General features: G+C 45.4%; 1 protein-coding gene and 1 long non-coding RNA gene across 2 annotated transcripts in view; both read right to left on the reverse strand.

The window, feature by feature from the left end:
* The window catches only part of neo1a (neogenin 1a), a 156,066-nt gene that overhangs the window by 120,809 nt on the left and 22,823 nt on the right, over nt 1-12,434 (reverse strand). The gene's annotated exons all lie outside the window — the stretch shown is intronic.
* Nucleotides 1-12,434, reverse strand: part of LOC146525332 (uncharacterized) — a 34,556-nt gene continuing 22,122 nt past the window's right edge. The window contains exon 2 of the long non-coding RNA XR_014874905.1: nt 1-12,434. This exon is cut by the window's right edge and continues 16,516 nt beyond it. This is a non-coding gene — a long non-coding RNA (uncharacterized LOC146525332).

Here is a 12,434-nt window from a genome sequence, read left to right on the forward strand (position 1 = left end):
TGCTTATTTCGAGCCTTCGCCCACCCACACGCCTACATGTACCCATCATCATCATTAATTAAAGCGCAAAATCTTGTAGTAGCAAAAACACAACATCCAACAGAGTCTGTGTGTACACAAGTCCAAGTAAAACAAACACTATATCTATTTATCGCTATATATAAATATAACTTAATATGAACAGAAAAACGAAATATACCGTCAATCTCATTTAGATTAGCTCTGTGGAACCAAAAGACATCTTGACATTCACTCTGGCTCAAATCAAGACAAATGTCCAGACCCCTGTGTAACATTTTCCTCATGTGTCCCTGTGTGCTCTGCCCTTCATCAAATAAGGCTGCAAAATGAATAACAAATAGCCATATGGTGCAGGGTTTATGTTTCGACAACTGATGGTTGCGCAATAAAGTGACACTGACGATTTCCAATTTCCTTGGACACCCCGGTGTGGTTTAACAATTTCCTCTATTACACGTGTCCCGTGACATCTTCTGCGCATAAATCGGGCTGATATTAAGGTCAATATGGAAAGGCGGTTTTAATAGGAAAGGAGAACATGAATTTCATGAGGCTTGTGTGAGAAGGGGACTGAGTACAGAATGATAAACTGACCCAACTTTACAGAACTCCTTTGGGGTTAGTACCTGAAGCACATTTGCTTAAATTTCCAAATTGTTGTGCAATACTATAAAAATAATGTGCACCAAAATCATCGTCCAAATAGCAAAAGAAATCCAGTATTATCATTTTCATATTATTAAGCGTTTCTTCTGAGGGTGTAAGTGTAAACTGTTAGTGAGCAAAGTATGAAAAAAAAAATCAGCAGCCTTTTTAATCAGATCCTCTGATACTGTAGTCAAGATATCAGACAAGCTGTTCACTGGTTTGGATGCAAAATTATGGCGCATATCTGCTGAGCTGGTGGGGGGTATTTTGGAGTCCTTTACAAGATTATGGTAGAAACAGCATGCCACAGTCCATCCCTTGAATGCACCGTCTGCCACTGCAGTTGGTCCCAAAGCACCAAGATGCCAGTTTCTACGCATGCAGGAAGATGCGTGACACTGAAAGAAGGGAGGCCCTGTCACACCATTTACAGCTACTGTCTGGGAGATTAGTTAACTTTTGAATCCACACAACTGACACTGTCACATTGTATAAACTGGGGGGGGGGACCCAGAAAAAGACAACAACAACAAAGAGGGCTTTCTACATGTCAGCGCTCAGGCCTTTGCTGAAACAGAAGACTACACATGTGAAGGAAGAAGTAGAGGAGTTATTAAAACAAATGTATGAAGTGATAAAAGGAACTTCACTGGTTTGGTTTGAAACCTTTCCACTGTGATGGAGTCACGTTGGTTTTCACTCCCTTAGGAGGGATGAAAATCCTCCCTGGCTTAGACTGTTATCCGTGTTTGCATGAATATGCTACACATGCAAATGCAAGGTCTACACATTCAAAACCGCATTTGTGGGAATCAGTACTCAAACACTTTACAGCCGCAACTGGCATTTTGATATTCTGTGAATTTCCCCCGACTCGCAGCCCTTTTCGCTCTTGTCATCCATCACTCATGTCTTAATATGAGGAAACTGGCACAGAAACAACTCATTATCCTATCTGAAGCAGCCTGTTAGCTTTCAGTTACCGTCTTAAAAGCAAATAAGCTGACAAGGCCAGTGCACTACCACCAAAGAAAGCAGGACCCCAGCTATCCCCAGTCCAATACCGGGAGGTGTCGGAAGTACCGTGCCATGCCTCCCCATTTTTCCAGCAGCAGGCCGGTGTGATATCCCATTTTAGCATGACACCTTTGACACCTCATGTGACTCCCTGCCGTGAAATCAGTTTGTGCGCTGGGTTTACTGGCTAAGAATACCCCGCCGCCAAAACACATGTGTTGCAGCCCCTCCCTCTCTGCCCTCTCCTGAAGTCCCCAATTCCCCATGCATGATTATTTGCATCTCATTACCAAGGGTAAAACAAACAGTGTGTATGGTGCGCACGCCTAATTTCTGTGTCCAAAGGTGTTACGTCTGAGACAAATTGCATATAGCAATGTGCATACAGGCGTCACTACCTGTGTCAATGAGGGCCGAGACACCTGCTGCGCCATTGATTACAATGGCCAACTGCAGCTCAGCATGGCGTAATCACGGCGTTGGGAGGATGGGTATGCCGGTGGTCGCTGCTTGCTTTTAGCCAAAAGCCCTCCTTCATTTTGAAATCTGCCTTTTATCTGAGTGTTCTTTGTCTCTGCACAGCTAGAACGCTCTCTTTGAAAACTGTACGTCCGATTGAGAGAGAGCCCTACGCATACAAACGCAGACGCGTAGACAATCAGACACAATAAACGGCGTGCGCTGAATTCAAAACACGGGCAGCTACAGACGCGCATCATGGAGTAATGAGAGCTGGATATAAAAGGGGGCTCGAAAACTCGGAACATATGTTCAATGGTTTAACATCACTGACAGCACTCCCAACAAGGTCATCTTATGAAACACTCCCAGTGACATACACCGCTTGCTATTCTCCCTCCTCACCCAGAGTTTAATCAAGAAAATGGTGCTGGACACTGTCCAGAGGGTCAGTGGACAAGGATGCCAGTGAATCTGTGTAGAACTCGGCTGTCTGTGCAAAAATACCCCATGAATTATTCTGTTTTGCCAAAGTGAGTTTTACCAAAGCATGGCAGGCACCGGGCCTTGTGTATTCCACAAGGGAGCCATCCTGGCATCGGCATGCTGCATGCCGGTTACACGCCAGACAATGAGAAAAGGCAGAATGGCGTGTGGGGAAGATAATCCACCCTACACACAAATAACGCCGGCCCTCTGGCTTCCGGGGCCTTCCTTTTGTTGACAGGGGCCATAGTGTCGCTCAATATTCGACCTGACAAGCACGGCAAATCACCGCAACGAAGCTGGGTGTTGAGAGGAAGTGGGATTGTTTGCTTATTGAACTTGAGCAAGCAAGGAGGGAGCAAGAAGGAGGAAAGCATGGGAAGGGGGAGGGGGGGGGGTTTAAAAAAAACAAACCCAAATAAAAAACGGGGCAGTAGCCGAGGAGTATCACATCTTAAGTGAATAAATGTAGTAACTGACAAACACAGAACAAAGAGGATTTGGGAGAGTCCAGGGAGGGGTGCTTTGCAACTCAGAGGCTAGCTTGAGATCCAGACAATCGAGAGAGTAATAAAATCTCCACTGTGAGGTGTTGATGATCTGAAGAGGAGCTGTGAGGAGGCGGCAGCTCCTGGAGAGCCCTGCCAGTACCAAGGGAGATGCCTCAGACAGTGTTTGTACAAGCTGTCTGTGCATGAGTGGGCGTCCATGTGCTTAAGAACAGGGACCATGGATTTCTTTGTCATTGCGCAGTCGGAAGCTCTACATTTCATTTCCTGTGAAATGAAAGCTGCAATCTCTTTAAATACTCTTCTAGTCTCACCTGAAAGAAGGGGAACAAGGGTGTAGCTACAAAACAGAAGAGCCCGCTAGGTAATGCTGCCTGTAAATTTCTTTCGGGGGGGGGGGGGGGGGGTCTTTGTCTCCAGCCGTCACACAAGACTGTCAGTTCAAGTCCCAAGAGGGAGAAGGGGGTCTGCAATCCCCAGCGGGACCCTTCTACATTCTCAGGGAAGAGGCTAATCACTTTACAAGAGTGTCAAGACACCCAACAGCCTCTGATGGAGCAGTAATGATTGCCATGATCACAGTAATAATACTTTTCTGCTTACAATAATTTCAAAGGTGTCATGACTTCAAGACCAAAATCAATACGGGCAGAGTGACGCAACCACAGATGAGCTGGCTGGATTCTGCAGGCTGCTGCTGCTGCTGCTCTTAACTGTCTGACTGTTACGGCAGCCCCTTACACAGTCAATTAACCAGATTCATTAGCCAGCCACTATGTCTCGTTCAGAATCAATTTAGCCCTCATCTCTCTGTGCCTGTTTCAAGCCAAATAAACCAGCATGTAAAAAAAGGAAAGAAAAAAAAAAGCTGACACTAATCACACATAAATAAATTGCACACATAGCCATTCAGTTTCCCATTTTCCAAGCTGCTATCAGTCGGCCTTCTCGGCCTCAAGTCTGCAAGCCAACTTTAGGCAAGAAGCTGTAGTTGTCACTGGCAGGTGACGGTAATTAATTCTGTCAGAAAAAGCCTGATGGTGAAGCAAAAGTTTTACATATAAGACAGCAGTTAAGTTAAGTTAGGTAGTTAAGGTAAAAATATCACAACACTCACAAGAACAAGCTTGCGCAGACCCTGAATGTCCCAGTTATCTGTTTTTCTGTGATTTCAGAGAATTTTCCAAAGTATTTATAACAATATTACTGCTGTCACAGGCCGTTTAAACCAGGAGGCTGGTCACATGTTATTGCACTTAAATCACACACAGGGTTTACAGAGAAACTCAAAAGTAACACAATTCATTACTTCAAGGTAAAGGACAGTCTACCTCCTAATAACACCCTCCAGCCTCCACTCCATCGTCTGTGAGCACTTGGCAGCTAAGGCTGCGATGATGGAGCCTCTCCAGGCAGTAATGTGATGGTGGGAGACAATTCCAATTTGATGAGCATTTATCATCTCTCTGATACTCTCAGCTCCTTCTCATCGCATTCACTGAATGGCACTGTAGCATGATTAAAACACAATGGCAGATAATAATTTCCTATGAATTAAAAGTAAACAAGTAAATTCGCCTGAACAGCACAGCGCAATCTGTAAACCTGCGAGGGTTACGGTATAACGTGCTAATGCGACAGCACCCAGATTTGTAGCGTCACATTACAGTAACTCTGATTGTGCACCGGTGCAATCTGTTTAGCCCATATTACCTCGTCAAGGCTTAGAACAATCCTGTTTGGAGATTAAGTCAATGCCTGTGGAATAGCATTAATCTGGTCAACGGGAGCAGGGCTACACACAGCCGAGGGACCGAGCGGGTCAGAGAGAAACAACACTTGATGAAAATACAAGGGACAAACACATGCTTTTTCTCAGAACTTCATTCCACACTTGCGCCTGTTGGCTGACCCAGACTTTAGGTTATGCTTCAATTGGGATGAGAAAAAAACTGCACGGCAGGCAGAACTTTGACACTACATATGGTCAGTCTTTGTGCACAACAGAAGCACAACTGGCCTACATGCAAGCCAGAAGAGCAAGTCTACGGGGCCAAAGTACTCGGGGTTCTTGTTTCCCTTTGAATAGTAACAGGGTCACCTCCATAGCCCCACACCACCAGCATCCTATATTTAACCTACTGCTCGCCGGTTGCCAATAACATATTAATATAACTCTGTTGAAAGCCAATTTGCTTAGGTGTTAAAGTGATCCTCTGAGGGGCTGCTCATTCGGAATGACATTAAGGTGGGATACTGATGTTCAGGGTGCTTGGAAGAGGGTTAAATAAAAACAGTTAAACAGGAACTGTGTGTAAGAACCTCAGCGCATTTCTCTCAGGCTGCCCAGTAAAACCAACTAATGTCCACCGCTCATAACTTAGAATCGATGCAACTGCCTGCTTGTGCTTAAATATCAAAAGCTAAGCTGAAAGGCTTCCTTAAAGAGCATATTTAACTATGTAAGAGGCTCTTCGGCTCGGGATTGACAGTGATTTTAGCCCCACTGGTGTTGAAATGTGTTCTTGGATAAGGGATAAGAGCAGGCTGATTTGTAGATGCAAAGCACTAAGATTAAAAGTTTCCCAGAGCATTTTTAGATGCAAGTATTTTAACAAACTTGCTTAGCTTAGGGATGAAAGGGGGAAGAGCTCCAGCAGTCTATTAAAGCTGAAGATGTATGGTTTCTTTAAATAAACCCTTGGGGTTGACAAAAAGCACATTTGCCATGTAAATTAAATACAGAGAAAACACACTTGTGTTTTAAACAGTTGTTGTATTATGGTCCGGGGGCCTGCCACGACTACTACAGATGATACAGCGGCATAGGGCAGGCACAGCAGCAGCACATGGGGCATTATTTCTCCACTTTGCCAAGACAGTCTTCACATAATGAATGTTTAACAATGGTACTGCCTGCCATTACCATAGCCGTAAACATCCAACCTACATCCTTCTAGCAATGGCAACATCCCGCCCATTATGCTCTCCGATGACAGAGACAATAGTGTAAGGCAGGGGAGCAAAGGATCGAGCATCCTGCTTTCTGGCAGCCCATTTCAAGGGACCGTTTGGAGCTTGATGATGAATAAATCATTTCAATATGGAAGAGCTTTGGTGGAAGGGGCAATTAGATGCTGCAGCTTGAGGCTAATCAAATCCCAGCCTCTCTCTCCTTCCTTGGCATCCATTAGAACGGGTGGAGGGTGAGGAGGAGACAAACAATAGTGCCCTCTGCCCTCCTCCAGCCACTGTGCTCGTCACTTCTTCTTGTTGCCACGTTTATTAGGAGCTCGAGTGGGCCAGTAAAGTGTGTGTTTATGTGTTATTGGAGTAGCGTTCATTCAAGCTTCTGACAAACAAGAAAACACTCTTGTTAGCGCAAAGAGCTACACCAGAGAGTGGCGAGGAGCTTGAGCGAACGGGGGCTGCTGAAACACACTAATAAGACTCAGATTATGTACAGTAGTTACAAAAAACCAAAAATCTATCTAGGTGGAAGTACCAGCAACCGAGCTTACCTGCAGTTCAGTCGATAAAGACGCACAGCTCTCAAGACAGACACGCCTCGGAAATATTTGAAAAGACTTGAATTGAACCAGAGCCTTTTAAGTTCAAAGCGAATGGGCTGTGGACAAGAACGTACTAACCATTCCCCACGTGAAGCCGAGGGCAGGTAAGCAAGTGTGTGGCTAAAAAAACTACATGAACAAATAGTGGTATAGACACACACAACTCTCAGTAGACCACATACAGATATAAGGATGCACACACATATAGCATTAATCACATACTCTGACTGAAGACAGACTTTCAGTGCCTCCATTCCTTCTCAGTCCTGTCACTCACACACATTTACTTGACTAAATGTGAGATGGTGTAAGGAAATAAAAGAATGAAAGAAAGGAGGGAAGATCCAACTACCAAATGAAAAGTGTCTGTCACCGTTCCCCGACTTGTATTACAAAACCGTGCAATGACGACTGGCGCGGCTTTCTCACTCTTGACTCAAAGCTTCCACAGAACGCCCGCTGACTTCCGTTTCTTCTCCATTGTCTGCCACTCTCCATCACTAGGCCCTTAGATACTGGGAGGCCTGACTCTCATGCCAGCTCAGTAAGCAAAGAGCAGGCTACTGGCATTAATAATCCTGAGCATCATCAAAAAATCAGTGCGCTAGTACTAAAAGAGGGCAGGTGATAGTCCATGCACAATCCTCTAGATCAACCTAATTCAGCATGCTGTGAACCACAGAGGAAGAAAAAAGTGTGCTGGCCTGATGCTGGTTAGAAAAAATACCACATGTATAGGAAACATCGGCATTTGAATGAGGCGAGACATTTTGGTGTGCTTGACCAGCAGTCAGTGAGAGAAGATCAATGTGAAGAACTAATGGAGTCTGCACCCTATGCTAAATCATCTGAATCCTTTATATAGCTCTGTGTTAGTATGTAGCATACGTTAACCCGGTATAGCTGTTTGTACTATCACCACCAACACAAGCCCTTCCACCCTAATGTACACACGCTCATGCTGAATTCCTAAGCAGGGGGAGTCTGCCTGTGCTGCACCGAGGGAGTGAATTATTTATTGTAGGCCCTTTGCAGCGTGTCAGCGGCTCCACAGGATGAAATGATATTTATGGAGCCCCCTGGGCAAGGGTGGGGAGGACAGAGAGACACAGAATTAGGGGTCAGGGTAGGGGAAGGAGGGGTGAAGGTACTAAAAAACACACATGTATATATATACAGAGTGTACTACATAGGAAGGTGAGTGACTGGGATGTTACGATAGAGTGGGATTTGAAATTAGCAGGGTGGATTAGAGATTCGTGTGTTTTCTCAACTTTGTCAGATTGAGCAGAGTACTACATATTTAGGAGGTTTTTCACAGTTAAAGCAGCTGCTGACGTTTGCTTTTGTTGCCGGGAACTCTGTTTTTAGAGCAAGCCTAAAGCGACGTAGATCAGCTGTGTCCAAAATGAAGTTAACATCGACTGGTCAAACACTTGAATACAAAATCAGCACCTGGTACAACAGAAGCATGCCAACATGTCTTAATGTTAGCCAGTAAAAGGGAGGAAATTGAACTCAATATTGACTCATGAGAACGACATCTGCACATCTCTCGCTAGCTGTTCTGGTTTTTTTGCTGTTAAGCAGGGAACCCGTCGCTAAGCAATGTAGAAAATCAAGAAGTTGAAGTAGGATTACAGGAAAACAAAAGAGAATATAAAGAGGTGACATTGCATTACCACTGGCTTCCTATTACATCACTTTAGAGTTTCTATTATCAGTGGGAAAACAAAAGGTTTGGAAGCTATACGGTTCCCAGGGACCTCCTCAGGGGGTACTTACCCACAGGTAGTCCCCACAACTGTTTGGTCTGAGGCAGCTTTTATCTGCCATGCTTCCTTAAAAGCTTTATTCAGTTTTGTTTTGTTTTTTTAAATATAAATATTCATTTTTGTTGTAATATAAACATCAAAACACCAATTTCACTATAATTACACATTTCTAAAAGCCAACATCATGGGTTCGATTCAATCACCAGGGGTCTCAGCCAAATGCACCATCAGGGCACCCTGGCTTTGTGATATTTCCAGTGTGATGCGGGGATGATCTACTGCGCAGTGTAAGCTCTGAACCAGACCCGAACCCGTAAGCTACGAGTACACAGCAACGCACGCAGCTCACTTGAAAACCGCGGAGTGCTTTGCAAGCAGGTTTGTCTGCAAATACAGAAAAGAAATTTTTATACCAGATGGGTGGGAAAAAAAGCCAAACGGAAAGGCACAGAAGATAAATTAGTAACTCAGAAACAATAACAAAATCAGCAGTATTTGAAATTCAAACCCAGGAAGTTTAAATTCCCTCTGAAAGCGACTCTGTCCCTCTCTGCCCTGCAGCCAAGATCACTTTCTCCGCGAGTCGGAAAGTCAAAACAAGAGCACTTGGGTTTCAAAATGGAGTCGAGTTACTCTGCACCACAGCTTGCTGTGGCAGAGAACATTGTGGTGAGATGGGGAGAGAGCTGCAGACACAGGCAAGGGTGAACGGCAGGAGAGAAATCGGTATCAGGCATGTGAGGGGCTGGGCTACAAGCGATTCCCTCAAAAGGAAATGAGCCGTTGAGTCTAGTAAACAGCTTCACCACTGGTCCCCGTGTAGCCCAGGGGCCACAGTAACACATCAGATTGTGAGCGGGTCAAAAAAAGAAAAAAGAAAAAGTAGAGATGTGGGTAGAATCCCAATTCTCCATTTCTTTCACCTCATCTCTGCGGTATGCACTCTCTTATCACTTAATAACCCTGTTGCTTTCCTTTTCTTATTCCTCACCTGTACTTCACCGCCGTTCCCTGTCTGCATCCCTATCCATCACACCTCTCCTCTCCTATTTGGTGGCAGATGGGGCTGTGCAGAGCTGTACATGCTCAGTGACTCGCAAGGAAGGGTGACAGGTCACATGACCGCACTGGGATTTGCTTCCATCATTAGGATGTAAATGGATGTCAGTTGGAAAAGACAGAACTGGCATCGGTGTGTAAGGCACAGCATAATACATGTGTGTTGGCAGCGTCTTCCACCAGTGAGGGTGAGACGTCATGGCTGTGTAATAGCAGTGGGAGTAATGGGATTCGGTTAATGGCAAAATTAATTGAGGGTCTGAAGCCAGTGGGTGCTGATAAGGCTTCTCTCTTTTTCCTCTGTATATACTTTATTTCCATTTCTGTGCCTCTGTGCGCGCGTGTGGTTTGGACTGCATTAGCCCAGCGACAGAGAGGATGGTTCGAGGTGATAATACTCTCCACCGCCTTTGATAGCAAAGAAGGCGGGGAAGAGAGGAGTGAGGACAGGGAAGGTAAAGCAAAGGCAGAGCGAGGGAGATAAACAGGAATTGCAGGCAGAAGAGGAGGAGGGAGAGAGAGAGAGAGGAGAAAGAGAAGGATTAGGAGAGTGGGACGCAGTGTGTACATGCATGCCTGTGAGAGTCTGAGCACTGATAGCGCCCCTGGGATGAGTCGGTGGGTGACAGACATGCTAGAATTCGCTGCCATGGCACAGACGAGGATGCAGCATCCCTTAGAAGAAATGTCTAGAATAACAACAACTAAAGCTTGTGACATTAACTGGACTTCCTGTATGAGGCCATAAGGAACTGCAAAACAGCGTGGAATGAGTGAATTGCACCAGGACACTGTCCACAGTTGCCCTTCCTTACATACAGTCAGTGCACACACACGAAACAGGAGGCAGTTTGCTTTACACACATTTACAGCTAAAAATACTCTTTAATTTTTTTTATTTTATTTTTTTTTGGGGGGGGGGGGGGGTCATCCGTTACCTGCACAACTTTTACATGGGTGCAATTAAACATCGCATGAACTTTATACTGAGGAACAAGCAGGGTAAAGACCGTTTAAAATGCATGTCAGACAACTGCATTTTCACATGCAGTTCCACTTGGGGAAGGCAATAATTGTTAGGCTTCACTCACAAAGGCCCAAAGACAAGTCGGCAACCCCATGGCAACCACCAGCTCCCAACAGATGGCAATTGGTTGCTACAGGCTGCTGATCGTTGCTACGTTGGTTGCAAAAACATACATGGCAGCTGCCCCAAAAAACCTCCGTGTGACTACTTTGGTCACCCGTCATTTGCATGGAACACACGGACATGTCTGCAAACATCAAGCATGTGTGAGAACACAGTTGGCATGTGAGCGGGCCAGCTCACAAGCCCCACACTAAATGCACCACAAAGCTGTCAGAACTTTTTTTTCCCTTCCCGTCCTTAAAACTTGTAAAAGAAGGATAAACCTGTCACCTTAAGTTGCTGAATGGTTGTCTTGTAAGAATCAGTGTACTTCAGAAACACCAGGCAATTATGCACTGATGCAATCACACTCCTGCCTTCGACCTGCATATGAATCTGGCACAACGTCTTTTAATCCGCCCAGTGTGTCTGTGTGATAAAGGTGTAGTGTCAGCGTGTGTTATGTGCCCAGACTTTGTGAGCACACACACACACATCACGCTTGTCAGGGAGCAGCATTGGCCCGTGAATGTGGCGTCGGTGTTTGCTTGCGTGCCACCAATTGTTCTGTTGTGTGCGCTGTGTGTTAAGCGTGCTCCCCCATGTTCTTGTCCACTTCCATCAGCATAGTCAAACATGGGCATCTGTGTGGCATTTGTTTTGCATTTTCAGTCGCCCACAGAATTGCTTTTGTGTCTGGGTATATGCGAATTCGGTTGTGGAGAGGGGCTATTTACTCGAGGAAAGGACGAGGGGGAGATGGGTAGTTTTGGTCTGCCGGCACTTCAAAGCCGCTGCGCCTGGTTGATTGGCTGCCTTGCCTGTCTGCTGACTGAGAATCCCCTAAGGGCAAGCAGCCCTCAGATTTGATTAGAAAACCAATAACGTGGGCTTCATATTTGCAATGTTAACAGTGCTCATAATTCGATTAGACAAGTGATTATTTTAGCAGAAGGGGATAGACACCAGTCAAATGTGTCAAGTAAGCGAAAACGGCAATCTTCTTGTTAATTATTCTGTTCTTGTGAAATGGGATGTTTTGAAGGACGAACGATTATTTCTTTCCACAGCCACGCCCCCCCCAACCCACCCAACCATCTAACATATAAGTCACTTACACATCCATTACTTTTCCATTCCACTTGTGCAGTCATCATCATGTCACCATTTTCCATCAATTTATTTTAAAAAGAGAAAAAAAACCCTCGGCTGCCCTCTCCAGTCCACTGACACAGTTCTTTCCACAGTGACATTTGCTCTCAGAGAGCAGACTTGTCTGTTTTTCTGCAGGCCCTGATTTGGAGCCAGTGGGATGATCATTAATTACCATAGAATGGGCTGCTAATGGTCGTCTGCGGTGCTCTCCAACCCAGCAACCCCCACCCCACACTCCACTCCCCGTCCTGGGTCTCCATGGCGACCTGTAGCTGAGCAGCTAGGGGCCTTTTACTAGGAAGTGGATGAGGTATAATGATTGGAAGGCGGGCCTGACCCTTGCGCTTCTTGTGCCACTTGACTAGGCATAGTGCTTATTAATGGACAATTTCTCTGGCACCTCACAATGGCCGTGATTTACTAACAAGTTCAGGAGGGGGATGAATAAAGAAATGTTGCCAGGCCGTACCAGGTTGAAGGAAAAAAGCTTTGCTGTAAATTACTGTGCAGAAGTCTCTTGATTGTGCCAGCGCTGCCTGGCAAGTGTGTTGGACATGGCCTCCAAGGGCATTTTATTGTGTATCAAAAACAGTCATTTTCACTT

This window comes from Neolamprologus multifasciatus, chromosome 1 (assembly GCF_963576455.1).
Source record: "Neolamprologus multifasciatus chromosome 1, fNeoMul1.2, whole genome shotgun sequence".
NCBI classification, from domain to species: domain Eukaryota; kingdom Metazoa; phylum Chordata; class Actinopteri; order Cichliformes; family Cichlidae; genus Neolamprologus; species Neolamprologus multifasciatus.